The following is a 12500-nucleotide window of genomic DNA, read 5'->3' as shown; positions in this document are numbered from 1 at the left end:
TTGTCATTTTACGTTCTCTCCTTGTGATCGGCTCACCTTAAGACACTCTCGTGTCCTATTCTTACCTGTTCACCTCAAGTTTGTTGTGTATCAGTATTTTTTTTGCACTGCCAACTTTTCTTATTATTCATATTCTAAAAAGACATAAAGTAGCTCCTTCCCTTCTTCCTTATGTGTATTAACCTCAGCACACTTTCCATACACTCAGACTTGACCTGTGTCAGACACAGTTCTGCCAGCACGTTGACATAGAGCCTGTTGCCTTCCTTTCTGCGCTTAATGTGCGTTTTCTCTCCTCTCTCCTCCTGCCATCATGGGTAACCTTTGCTCCCAAATACTTGATAGAATTAAACATTTCCAGCAGAACTTCCATGCGAAATCAGTTGCTCCATTTGCCTTGCTGGTATTGACCCTTGTATTCTCGCCTTTCTACTTTCACTTTCAGCTCTGTTTTACAAAAACTTCAGCTCTTTTACCAATCTCTCGTTTTTGTGAACTGCTATAAACTACCCCTATTTTATGTGCAGATGTTGTTTGAGATTAAACTGGCGTTATAACAGCGCGGGCTCTTGCTCATAAAGCAGCCCATAAATCAAGTGCAGGTGTCGTCTACTGGTAGGTACCTTCTTCAACAAACTTTCCTTTTTCTGATCTGGCAATTTTGCTCCTTAGTCGCCTGTTCTTTCCATGATGTTCCTCATCACTTCATCCTTGAAAAATACAGAAGAGATACTCCAAGCTAACTCCTGTCAACGTTTTCATGTACATAATTATCCCCCATCTTGGAAACTTTGAATTGCTCTGAAGTTGCTTTCTGTACCCAAGGGCTGTTGCTTTCTTACCACTGTTTGAATGGAGTGCTGCACAAAACTTTCAAAATGTTTTTGTATCGCATGACTATCCTTCCGGTTTCTTCTTCATATCATAAATTGTATGTTGTATATCCGGTTTGTAAATTGGAAAATTACCTAAATACCCCTGACGTGCAAGGGAGGCAACCTGTCTTCTTGTGCAATGGAAGAAACAACGCAAACTGCCATTTAGTCTTGCATAGTTAATCAATTTCACCGGGAAGAGTGAAACTGTCTCACCGAACTTTTCTTCGGAGTTCATTTATGGGTTGACACATATCTTTCGTGTTTGCTACATTAATATTTGCACATATCTATATAAATGCATTAAGCTACAAATGTCCTTTCATATCCCATTTGCTCTGCCTCGGAATTAATATATTATCATATTATGTTAACCGAACGGGAAATTTTTAGTTGACAACAATAATTTCGTCCCCTCGTGGATTCGCACAAGCGGACAGAGGAGAAATCAGGACTGCAGTAATGTTACCGACTTGTTGGCCGGGTCGGTAACTCCCTGTAGTCCTGATTTCTCCTCTGTCTGTTAGTTCGAATCCACCAGAGGGCGAAATTATTATCAACAAAAAAGTCCACCTTCGGTTAACATATATGTAAATATAATAATTCCAAGACAGAGCGAATTGGATATTATAGGACATTTGTATTTTAATGCATGCATATGAATCACGGTGATGCGTTAAACATTCATATGCATATAAGTGTCTCAGTGTACATCAGGGTCTTGAGTATCCTGAGATACTCCATCCAGTGCTGCAAAAGTCAAAACAATGGAAGGGAAAAAATGCCTGGCACGGTTGTCTTGGCATTCTCTTCATGCGGAGAGATTGCATGCCCTTGCATGGTTGCAAGTAATGGATAGCCTTTTCCCGTGATCTTGGAGGGTAGATGGAATATTCGGATTTAAAAAAAAAAAAGAGATTACGTGTCATTGTTGTCACTACTCATATGATGTTAATGGTTAGGATCACCGAAAATTTGATACTTACGCGTGCCACATTACAAGCGTCGCAGTGCAACATTCTTTACCCATAGAATCGCTCAGTCATCAATCTTCTATTTCGTATTCCTCGATCATTAAGAAAGGTTTACACTTTTACATTAGCTGCTGGGACAATCTCTCTCCTCTCTCTCTCTCTCTCTCTCTCTCTCTCTCTCCGTTTTGCTTTTTTGCATTTCTCCAATCGATGTCACTAAATCTCATTTGGAAGACACGGAACCGGTTAAGCAATCACGCTAAAAGCATCTCTATTTTTATCATCCCTTCCTGTGTGCAGGTGACGTTTATCACTGACCCGTCCAATGGCATTGTTTATTACCCGCCGGCTGTAATGAAGTGTCATTGTTTTGTTCCTTTTTTTTTATATAGAGACACACTAGCCGTGCCCATTTCTTTAGTTCTACGTTCGGTTTTCCTGCAGAGAATACTTGGATATTGATAGTGAATTTCATAGACGTTTATTGTATGTGAAACGGACTAAATATATCGCTCATGAATTTATTGCATTATATTTTTGCATAATTGAATACTGGGGCATCATATTTGCTTTCTCTTTCCATAGGTGTTTAAATTGGTCATAGGATGCCTATGAAGCGTTTTTAATGAATCATTTCATAGTACTCGTCCAGAAGCTCCTCATGGCTTTTATCGATCACAGGACGACCTTGACGCCTTCTTCATGAGGTTTCTCGGATCCCTTTCAACATGAGCTCTGTTCTGTGCCGTACGTTTATTTTTTTTTTATTGTGATGCCTCACTCTTTCTTCATCCCCCCTCTTCTCGGGCCCCTCTTCTTTATATCTTCCTCTGCGATGGCGTGATTCGGCAAGCACGCACGCCAACCCCCCCTCCATCCCTACCTGCCGCCTGCAACTTGCAGTCTCTTCCTCCTGTTTCCAGATCTCCTGAAGAACAAGATGAATGGCTCTCGGTCTTCTCTTGCTGGTCATTGATTCACGGATGATGATGACCTCTCTTCGTCGAGGAATTATGCGGCTGGGAAGAGGCCGCCTCTGTCGCTGAAGGATGTTCATAAAAGGATCTCTGGCAGAGTAGGCAGATGTTTGTTTGTATGGTGCTTTTACGTTGCATGGAACCAGTGGTTATTCAGCAACGAGACCAACGGCTTTACGTGACTTTCGAACCACGTCGAGAGTGAATTTCTATCACCAGAAATACACATCTCTCGCTCCTCAATGGAATGGCCGAGAATCGAACCCACGACCACCGAGGTGGGACGCCAACACCATACCAACTACGCCACTGAGGCGCTGAGTAGACAAATGTGTCTTCAATATAGGTCCTGCAGTGACAAATCCCCATAGGGCGGTAGTGCCGTCAATGCACCTCATGCGGTGCACTGTAGGCATTCCTTAAGGTTCTTTGCAACGTCCCTTCGGCCCTTAGCTGCAACCCTCAACCCCTTACGTTCCCTTTAATGTACCTCCTTTTATATTCTCTTATCTGAATCTTGCTTTCCAATCTCTTCTAACGTGTGATTCATAGTGCAACTGCGAGGTTCTCTTCCTGTTAAACATTTCAAACCTTCTTACTGTCAGTTTCCTTTTCAGTGCTGAATGACCTCATAGGTCCCAACGCTTGCAGTGGTAAATAATAGGCGATGTTTCATTTCTTCATTAGCCTTTTGAATAGTTGCTTATTGTAGAGAGAGAGAGAGAGAGAGAGAGAGAGAGAGAGAGAGAGAGAGACTGAGCAAATGAGCATTCGGTTATTTCAAGTTCTTTCGTTTGCGATGCATTACGCAGGTAGTAAGGGAGCCTATTAACCCGAACCGCAGTCGCTCAAAAACCGCGAGAGCGATGTAGTGATCACGAGAAGTCGCGCGCGCTTTCCTTCTCTCTGTACGAAATATGAAGCACTTTTTAGGCGAAAGCCATTTAGCCGTGACATTTCGCGTTTAGGCGGCAATGAGTTCAGACCCTTAGTATGATTCGGTTTCGTGTCCACAGCGTTCGAAGTCACTATTGGATTTTTCCGTCACTGACTTGCAGTCAGCCAATTCGGGAAATGTCCCTCCGAGATATATATACAAATATAATATATATATACTTATTTATATATCTAATAAAAAAAGCCCTTAAAAACAACAAAATGTAGAAAGTAAGTACTATATTTCATAGACTGCTGTCTCCCTCTTCAGAGAAACAACAGTCTGAAATATAGTACTTACTTTCTACTTTTTGGCATGTTTATGGGCTCTTTGTATTAGATGGAATTCTGTTGTAACAGAACATTTTTACCAGTCTCATATAAAGATATATAGATATATATATATACACGACGCATGTAAATTAACACACACACACACATATACATATATATATATGTATATATATACATAAATATATATGAGTCATATCACATTACCGTGATTCATATACATAAATCGAGCTACTAATGTCCTTTAATATCTAATTCGCTCTACCTCGGAATTATATTTGCATTTATGTTAACAGAGGGGGAATTTTTTAGTCTATAAGAAATTTGTTGACTCACTGGCGCGAACCATCGAACCCAACAAATTCAGGACGTACAGTGAAGCCTAACCACAACGCCACCTATATATATATATATATATATATATATATATATATATATATATATAATATATAAAGTGTGATAGTAGACAGATAAATAGAAAGATGTGCGTTTTTATATATAAACATATCCACTTATAAACACACATGTTGAATACTAAAATATTCAGACTATCTTGAACACAGTCAACTTATTAAAATCCCTTTCTATAGAGAAGTAGGAAGAAAATAAATGCATTTCTTTTGTAATGGAAGCTATCATCGATCATAAAGGCAATTTGTTTGTTGAACTATTACTGTTTGCTAGCCGTGTATCTTCTAAATTTCAGTCATGACCTTTTATATCTTAATGCAATGGGTGGGGTGGGGGTTCAGTTTAATGGCTTTTGACGGACCCCTCAGAAGCAGGGCTGAGCTTATAATTCAAATCTCCGTTTGCATGCCTTCTGTTAAAAAATACATGACGCAAAGTTTTCCACATTAACCTCGGGATCTCGACCTTGGCTTAAAATTACATTGCATTGTTCCAATTTCTTAGATATTCCTTTCAACTATCTAAACTAACTACTGTTGATAAAAATACCGAGAGGATTTGAGGACGCTGCGAACACCATGGGACTAATTTTTACAGTGCACGGTGCACCACGTTTGTTGCGCTGACAGCACTATACCTTAACGGGGTCTTTGCATTTCTAGAAAATGTGCCAAAAAAATTTCATAAATGGGAATATCAGGTGCTTTGATAATGCCATTAAAGGCCCCATACACTGAACGATTGTCTGAACGACACTCTGTATCGTTCGTAAAAACATTGTGTATCGGCTTGTCTGAATGCAAAAGTGGGCGGAGTTTCGTGTCTGAACGATCTCAGCTGAAACCTGTCACGACCAGGTTGCTGGCCTGTGACTTATGCCTGTCATACACAGGTTGTTCAATGTATGTGTTTGTCTGCCGATACAATGCTTTCGCGCACGTCTCTTCTACAGATGATGCCATGTCTTCCCGAGACAAAATCTTTGTTCAGACTGAAATCGGTGCTTAGATCGTTTGTACTGTCTGAATAGTTGTGTGTGTGTGTCGATAACGGCAATCCTTCAGACAGTCGTTCATACAATCGTTCAGTGTATGGGGCCCTTTATCATTAATAATAAATGAAACAGCAGGAATAGAAAGGCCAGACTTCGAAATTGTTCCCCGATAATCACTCAAAGTGTATCAACTATTCTTCGGATTTACTCTCTCCACGTGAACAGTAGCCTAAGGATAGTTGTTTGTTGTATTCGTTTTACTGGTAGTTAAGACCGTAAGTTTCCTATCAAGGAATTGTTAAATCCTTTACCGAAGATGCTCATAGTTGGAGTGCGTGACCCCACTCGAATTTTAAGAGTAAAATATGATGCGTACTCTTGAGAAGGTTTTCGCTTCAAAGAATTGAATAAGAAACCGACACACATTTGCCTATCTGTCTATATATATATGTGTGTATATATATATATATATATATATATATATATATATATATATATATATATATATATATATATATATATATAATGTATGTATATATATATATATATATATATATATATATATATATATAATATGTATGTATGTAGTATGTATATATGTGTATATATATATATATAATATATATATATATATATATATATATATATATATATATATATATATATATATATATATATGAGAGAGAGAGAGAGAGAGAGAGAGAGAGAGAGAGAGGGGGGGGGGGATCATTAAACCATGGAAGAAGTTAACATTACTAGCAATTACAGAAATCACAAACTCGTAAAGAGTAAAAATCGAAAATTTAATCTTATTAACATTAAATATACACCAAATTAGAGCATCCGTGCTTTATTTTTGCACAACCATGGTTTGTTTACTTTATTATAGTTTTATAGAAATCTGACCATTACTGTTCCTGTGCAAAAGAAAAGAATGTTGGTCGAGTTTTCACAATAGCTCCTTAGGACGCTGAATAATGGAATGTGACGTCAGTGTTCTGGTTAGTTATACTATTCTTAGTCTCCAAAAAATTAACTCATTTGCACTAAAAGTCTTTCTACATAAATTTAAATTAGAATGATTTTTGGAGATAACTTTCCCGTTTAAATGTTACCAAATGAATTGAGGTCATAGTAAAACTTACATATTTGCCCTGTATTTCAAACTAAACCAGTAAATAGCAACAGTTACTATTCAGAATTCCCACGGAGTAGTCGGTAAATTTCATCAGGTGCCTTGTGTATTCAAGTGTCAAGGGAAAAGGGCGCCTCAAGCACTTTTATTCAGTGGTTTTAAGATTACCCGAAGATTTGATTTGAGTAGGCGATATTATAACCCAAGTGACCATCGATGTTGAACTTGAAATGAAGGAAAGTGAGACGAACCGTTGGCTTCATCATTCATTCTCCAGTGGTTCATTTTCATCTTTGCTTTATAATTCTCTCAGAAGGGGAATATTTTTTCGTCGGTAATTATAATTACCACTGTATTAGTAAATATCTGAATTAGATTTTTAATAAAAGAAACCATGCATATACGACCCAAATGTATAAAAAGAAAGATAAGCGTCAGAAATATAACATTATCGTCTTTTTACAAATTTTAAGATAGCGCAGAATACAAGTAAAGGGTATATTTGCAGAGTGAAGTAGAAATTTAATGTCTGAAACTTTATTTTAATTTCCTTTCTGTTGATCGTTGTCCCTAAGAGAAAGTAGCTAACATGATTTACAGACAAATCACCCACAATACCCCCTAGACTCAGTCATAATGTAGCTCCAAAATATATATTTACCTTCCTGTTTGGCGACAGTGCCCTAGTTTTATCTTTACCTGAACCATATTTTGTTCATTAGTTAGTAATAAGTATGGTTTCGGCAAAGTATATAAAGCCTATATATACTTTGCCGATGGAATGAATCGTTCTTCGAGACCTTTTGACCTTTAACGCCCTCGCTCGGTGTCAAGATCCGCAATTGTTATCGATATCCATTTCCTACGGCTTTCTTTAGTGTTGCGTACGTGATTGTTAGTTCAGGGAATATTGAGGTCCATCTTATCCTTTACATAAATGATTAATTACGATACGTAATGTCGTGTGTGAAAATACAAGAGAAGAAAAATAGTAACTGTCAAATTTTACGTAGAAAAATAAGTTTTGGTGTAATTGGCCGATTCAGTATTTGCTGGGTAAATGCTTCAGGTACTGACTTTCTCGGACTTCTCCCTTACTTAGGTTAAAACATCAGATTTTACTGATGAAGAGTGTATGTAATGACACAGATACAAAGTGGATTTTGCTGCTTTGGTATGTCGAGATTTTGAAGTCTGCAAGTTTTCTCTTTTATTCATTCGCTTCGTTGACAGAATTATTTCAAACTGACTTTACCAGGACTTTACAGATTTTACAAAGTTTTGTCGACGGAGCGCACATTTAATTTTTTTTTTTTTTTTTTTTTTGGCGCCCGTATACGAATATCATCTTAAATTCTGAGCAGTTATTATGATTCATAGTTACACCGTCTTGAAATCGACCTCTCGTGATCTGTTATATATTTTAAGATTGATATTTTTCCATGGAAGTGAACACACTTGACCTTTTACCAGCGTGCGTATCTGCATGTTGAAACATTTCAAATCCCGGCACGCAATACCAGGAAACCGTCGTTGGAAAATAACACCACCTGCCTCCAGCGAAGATAATATCACGATCGATGAAAGAAAAAAAAAAAAGAGATAAGCCTGTATATGGGGTAATAAACTGTGTGCCCTTATTAGATGGCCAGATTAATGGCCTTGTTGACGTTTGAGACAGTGCCAAGGACGACGATTTCTTTTAATCTTGTGGCGGTTTTTCGGCCTCATTTTTCTTGTGATGAACTGAATTCATTTGGAAGACAGCTATGCGACCCAAAGGGGATTATGATGAATGAAAAATGGATATTAGACAGACGAGCAGACAAAGTGTGTTCTAGGCGTTGTAGTTCGTGTTCGTTTATGGATCTATTCATTTCCTCATTTCTTTTTGAACTGCAGACATCCGTGATCGATTTTCAAGGAACAGTGTCCTGCATTGCCTGCAGTGACAAGGGCCCCTGTCGCCATTTGCTTGTGGAAGTAGACCAATGCTTTCCAGATCTGAGGAGGAACAAAAGGAAAAAAATAATAGAGCAATAATTAAATAAGTAGATGTATATGTAAACAAAAGAAATGGTAGAGTTTCCTGCTTTTTTTCTGTATCCTGTGTACCATGGCGGTAAAGTGTATGTGTATGTCATTTTACTTAAAAATTATGTAAGTCCTAATTGAGGTAAAAGGTGCTTTACAAAGAGGATAACAATGATTTACAGTTTCATGGAAGGAGCTAACGATGCAAGCACTACCACCAAGAGGCGTAAGGGAATTTCTTTCCATTTTTTTTTCTTTGACGCGCTTAATGGGTTCATTTACCCTCCAGCACATGATATGCATCATCATTAAGCATGGCATCAACCAAGGGTGTGATTAAGGAGAAATTATCCTTCTGACCTACTTTTGCCAGATTTTCTTTGTTGATTTTCCGGCAATTAAACTTGCTGGAGAAGCAGTGAAGGGGAGAGGGCTGGGTGAGTCGGTGCAACTTTTCCAAATTTCTCCCCGATTCTTTTCCCGCTGAAGATGGAAGCTTTCCATCCGATTATTGCACCCGTGTTGCACAACTCACGGAACTCTACTTTCATTCTGTTTAAACTTACTTGTACTGGTTTTCCAGATTTAGTTTTAAAAATCTGTAAGAGTAGCCTTTGTGTGACCATTTTATAACAATACTCAGTTCAATATGGGCTTGGGAATTTACATACATTACTATTCAACGTGCGAGAAGGTTTTATTATTCTCTTTGTGGACTTTTAATGCTGAAAGAAGGCAATTCTGCGACAGCCCCTGTCTTTTCCTTGGTATTGCTTTTATTTTATAAATATGGTTATTCAGAATAAGTATGTTTAATATATTACAGCCCGTATAATACGTATTTTTTTGGCAACGATTTTATTAGAAATAATTACTTATGTTTTAACGAAAGATTTTCTCAAATGTTGGCGAACTTTACAGGTGAAACATGCTATAAATTTGTGTAAGTTACCATATATGCATTATAAATTTGATTGGCTACTTAGAGAGTGCCTTGCAAGCAAATTGTGATATTCTGGGATTTTGAATACATGTTCGCGATTGCCACCACATGCTCGTTGTAACACGTTTTATCAATGATAATTCATTATAAAACAATTTAGGCAATTTAAAAGTATTCGACCACTGGTAAATTGCTGTATGACTTATTGTGTTTAGTCAAAAAGAGTGCCATGTTCAAAAATAATCCAAGGCGTGTGTTTAAACGGAAGACTGTAGATGAAAAGTCACTTGGGACTCAAATACTGATGCAGCTCTGCTGTCTCCACTACTTTCAAAGATTGTTTATTGTAGCCATAATCGACTGCTGTGTTCCTGTTCATATGCAACAGTTCCAAAGCCCCGGTCTATCAGATGCCGTGGTTAATTAATGGAATATAGAGTTTAGGCCAAGGGCCAACCTGTGGGATCAGCGCCTTAGTGGCGTGGTCGGTTTGGTGTTTGCTTCTCACCTCGGTGGTCGCTTGTTCGATTCTCGACCATTCCATTGAGGAGTGAGAGATGTGTATTTCTGGTGGTAGAGGTTCACTCTCGACGTGGTTTGGAAGTCACGTAAAGCCGTTGGTCCCGTTGCTGAATAACCACTGGTTCCATGCAACGTAAAAACACCATACAAACAAACAAAACAGAAACAAACAACCTGTGGGATCTATGAGGGTGGAAAGTAAGGTGGAAAAAAGATAACATGAATGGAGGTACAGTAAAACGAATGAAAGGGTTTGCAGCTGTTGGCCGCAGAGACGCTGCAAAGAACCTTAAGTCATGCCTACAGTGTACCGCATGAGTTGCACTAACGGCAGTCCCCTTCCTAAAGGGTGGTTGATCAAGTATATGAAAGTTTGCTCAGCAGATAAAGTAATGACTTCCATTCTCAAAAGAACTGAGAATATGATGCGATGGTTTGGCTGGGGGTGTCTTGTAGTTCCGAAAGACACTTCTATCAGCGATTTTTTAAAAATCGGATTAAAGGTGTTTACCCTTTTCACCAACATCAGGAATTGATCTTTTCACGTGCGTTTACGATCGGCCATGGAAAGGAAAAATCATTCTAATGATATCACGTTTTTACTGATTCAAAAGACAGGAAATCAGTTGACCAAAATCAGGAAACCAGTTGACTCATAAGATCCCTCTGTAAACAGACTTTGACGCTGTTATGGCTTCGGTTTTTAAAATTCGCGTTATGTAAATGATTTAGGATAATGTACTTTTCCTGAAAGTGAAATATATTTCTGTTTAGTATTAACACGTAAAGGAAAGGATTTAGAATAACCAAATTGCATTTTGCTTGAGAAACCTTTTCATTTATTTAATTTATGGGAATAGTTGTCAATGTCTTTTAACAAACTAAGGAGGCAGTCTGGCTTTTGAGTGTTAATGCTCCCTCGCTGAAGCTCAAAACGTCATCCTCCACTTTACTTGCTTCCTCTCTCTCTCTCTCTCTCTCTCTTATCGCTTTCACTCTCAGTTTCTCTGCACAATTATTTTTCAGAAGAATACGTAACACTTACATACAAGGAATCAGCATGGCAATCTTACCAGCATTGGCCCCATGTCATGGAAAGAGGAAGAAGCACCCACGCTATACTGCTCCAGTTTTTTTTTTTCTTCTTTTTTTTTGCTCAGTTTTAGATTTCCTCCGTGAATCACGATCATATGAAATCATTCTTTTTAATCCCCTTAATATACCACAATGATAATACCACAGACGACAGGGAATAAAAAGCACTAGAATTTACATAGCCATCTAATATTAATCACTTGAAACCTTGAGTCGGCATTGAGAACAAATCAAGCATTAGTACAGCGGCGTATATGCGAGTATTCATCAGTATATTAACATTTAAAGCGATAGCCACGCTTTGTGGAGGTTTAAGATTGGTAACAACTTGTGTAAATGCATTTATTGGAGCCGATTAATTTGTGTAAACGTATTTTTTGGAGTGTTTTAATCTATTGGGGTGTGTGTGTGTGATGATTGTGATTATGTGCTTGTTTATTTTTAATCGTAAATTTCATCTTTAACTTTGTTTTTAAAACTGAATTATCCCATACGTCCCAACGCTTGGTCTTTGGCCTAATTTTATATCTCAGTCCAATCCATTACTGGAAACACTAGGGTAATTCTGTAACAAGTAAGTTACTCGAGTATATTTAAGAGCGATGTAAATACATTCTGAATAAATCTTGTTGATCTTCCTTGTTGCACTCATCCTATGAAAATGATTAAAACCCCTGAAGTGCCGGATTGGATATTTATAACCACATAACAGAGGAAATTGATATATCCTTTGTTATCTTCATTGTACATAAAATAATAAGTGCTAAATGAAAATCGATAGTTGACGGCTTTCCAACACAAAGTTCACACTAGATAAGTAAATAGCATATTCTGAGACTGTATCTTTATATTACAAAAGTGTATTGACTCTATGAATACAGTATTTAGACCATTTAAATTTTATTTCGGTGTCAATAACGTTTTAATAGACATAATCAGTCAATCAAACCATTTACATTCGAATGGAAAGGGGCATATTGTAATTGATGTCTGCGTGCTTTAATTTAAAGTTACGCTTTCGTCTGTTGAAAGGCCCACCCCAAATCCAGGGCAAGTTCTAGGGCCCAGAGAATACATTAACGCGCGTCAGTGGCGTGGGTGGTATGGTGTTGGCGTCCCACCTCGGTGGTCGCGAGTTCTATTCTCGGCCATTCCATTGAGGAGTGAGAGATGTGTATTTCTGGTGATAGAAGTTCATTCTCGACGTGGTTCGGAAGTCACGTAAAGCCTTTGGTCCCGTTGCTGAATAACCACTGGTTCCATGCAACGTAAAAACACCATACAAACAAACAAACCAGAGAATACATTCCCTA

The 12500-nt window shown here is 38.0% G+C and overlaps 1 protein-coding gene across 1 annotated transcript in view; it reads left to right on the top strand.

Annotated features, from left to right (window-relative positions):
• The window catches only part of LOC135207264 (cyclin-dependent kinase-like 3), an 89158-nt gene that overhangs the window by 33314 nt on the left and 43344 nt on the right, over positions 1-12500 (top strand). The window lies entirely within an intron of this gene.

The sequence above is a fragment of the Macrobrachium nipponense genome, chromosome 32 (genome assembly GCF_015104395.2).
Source record: "Macrobrachium nipponense isolate FS-2020 chromosome 32, ASM1510439v2, whole genome shotgun sequence".
Classification (NCBI taxonomy): Eukaryota; Metazoa; Arthropoda; class Malacostraca; order Decapoda; family Palaemonidae; genus Macrobrachium; species Macrobrachium nipponense.
This window is presented reverse-complemented; position numbering and strand designations above follow the sequence as displayed.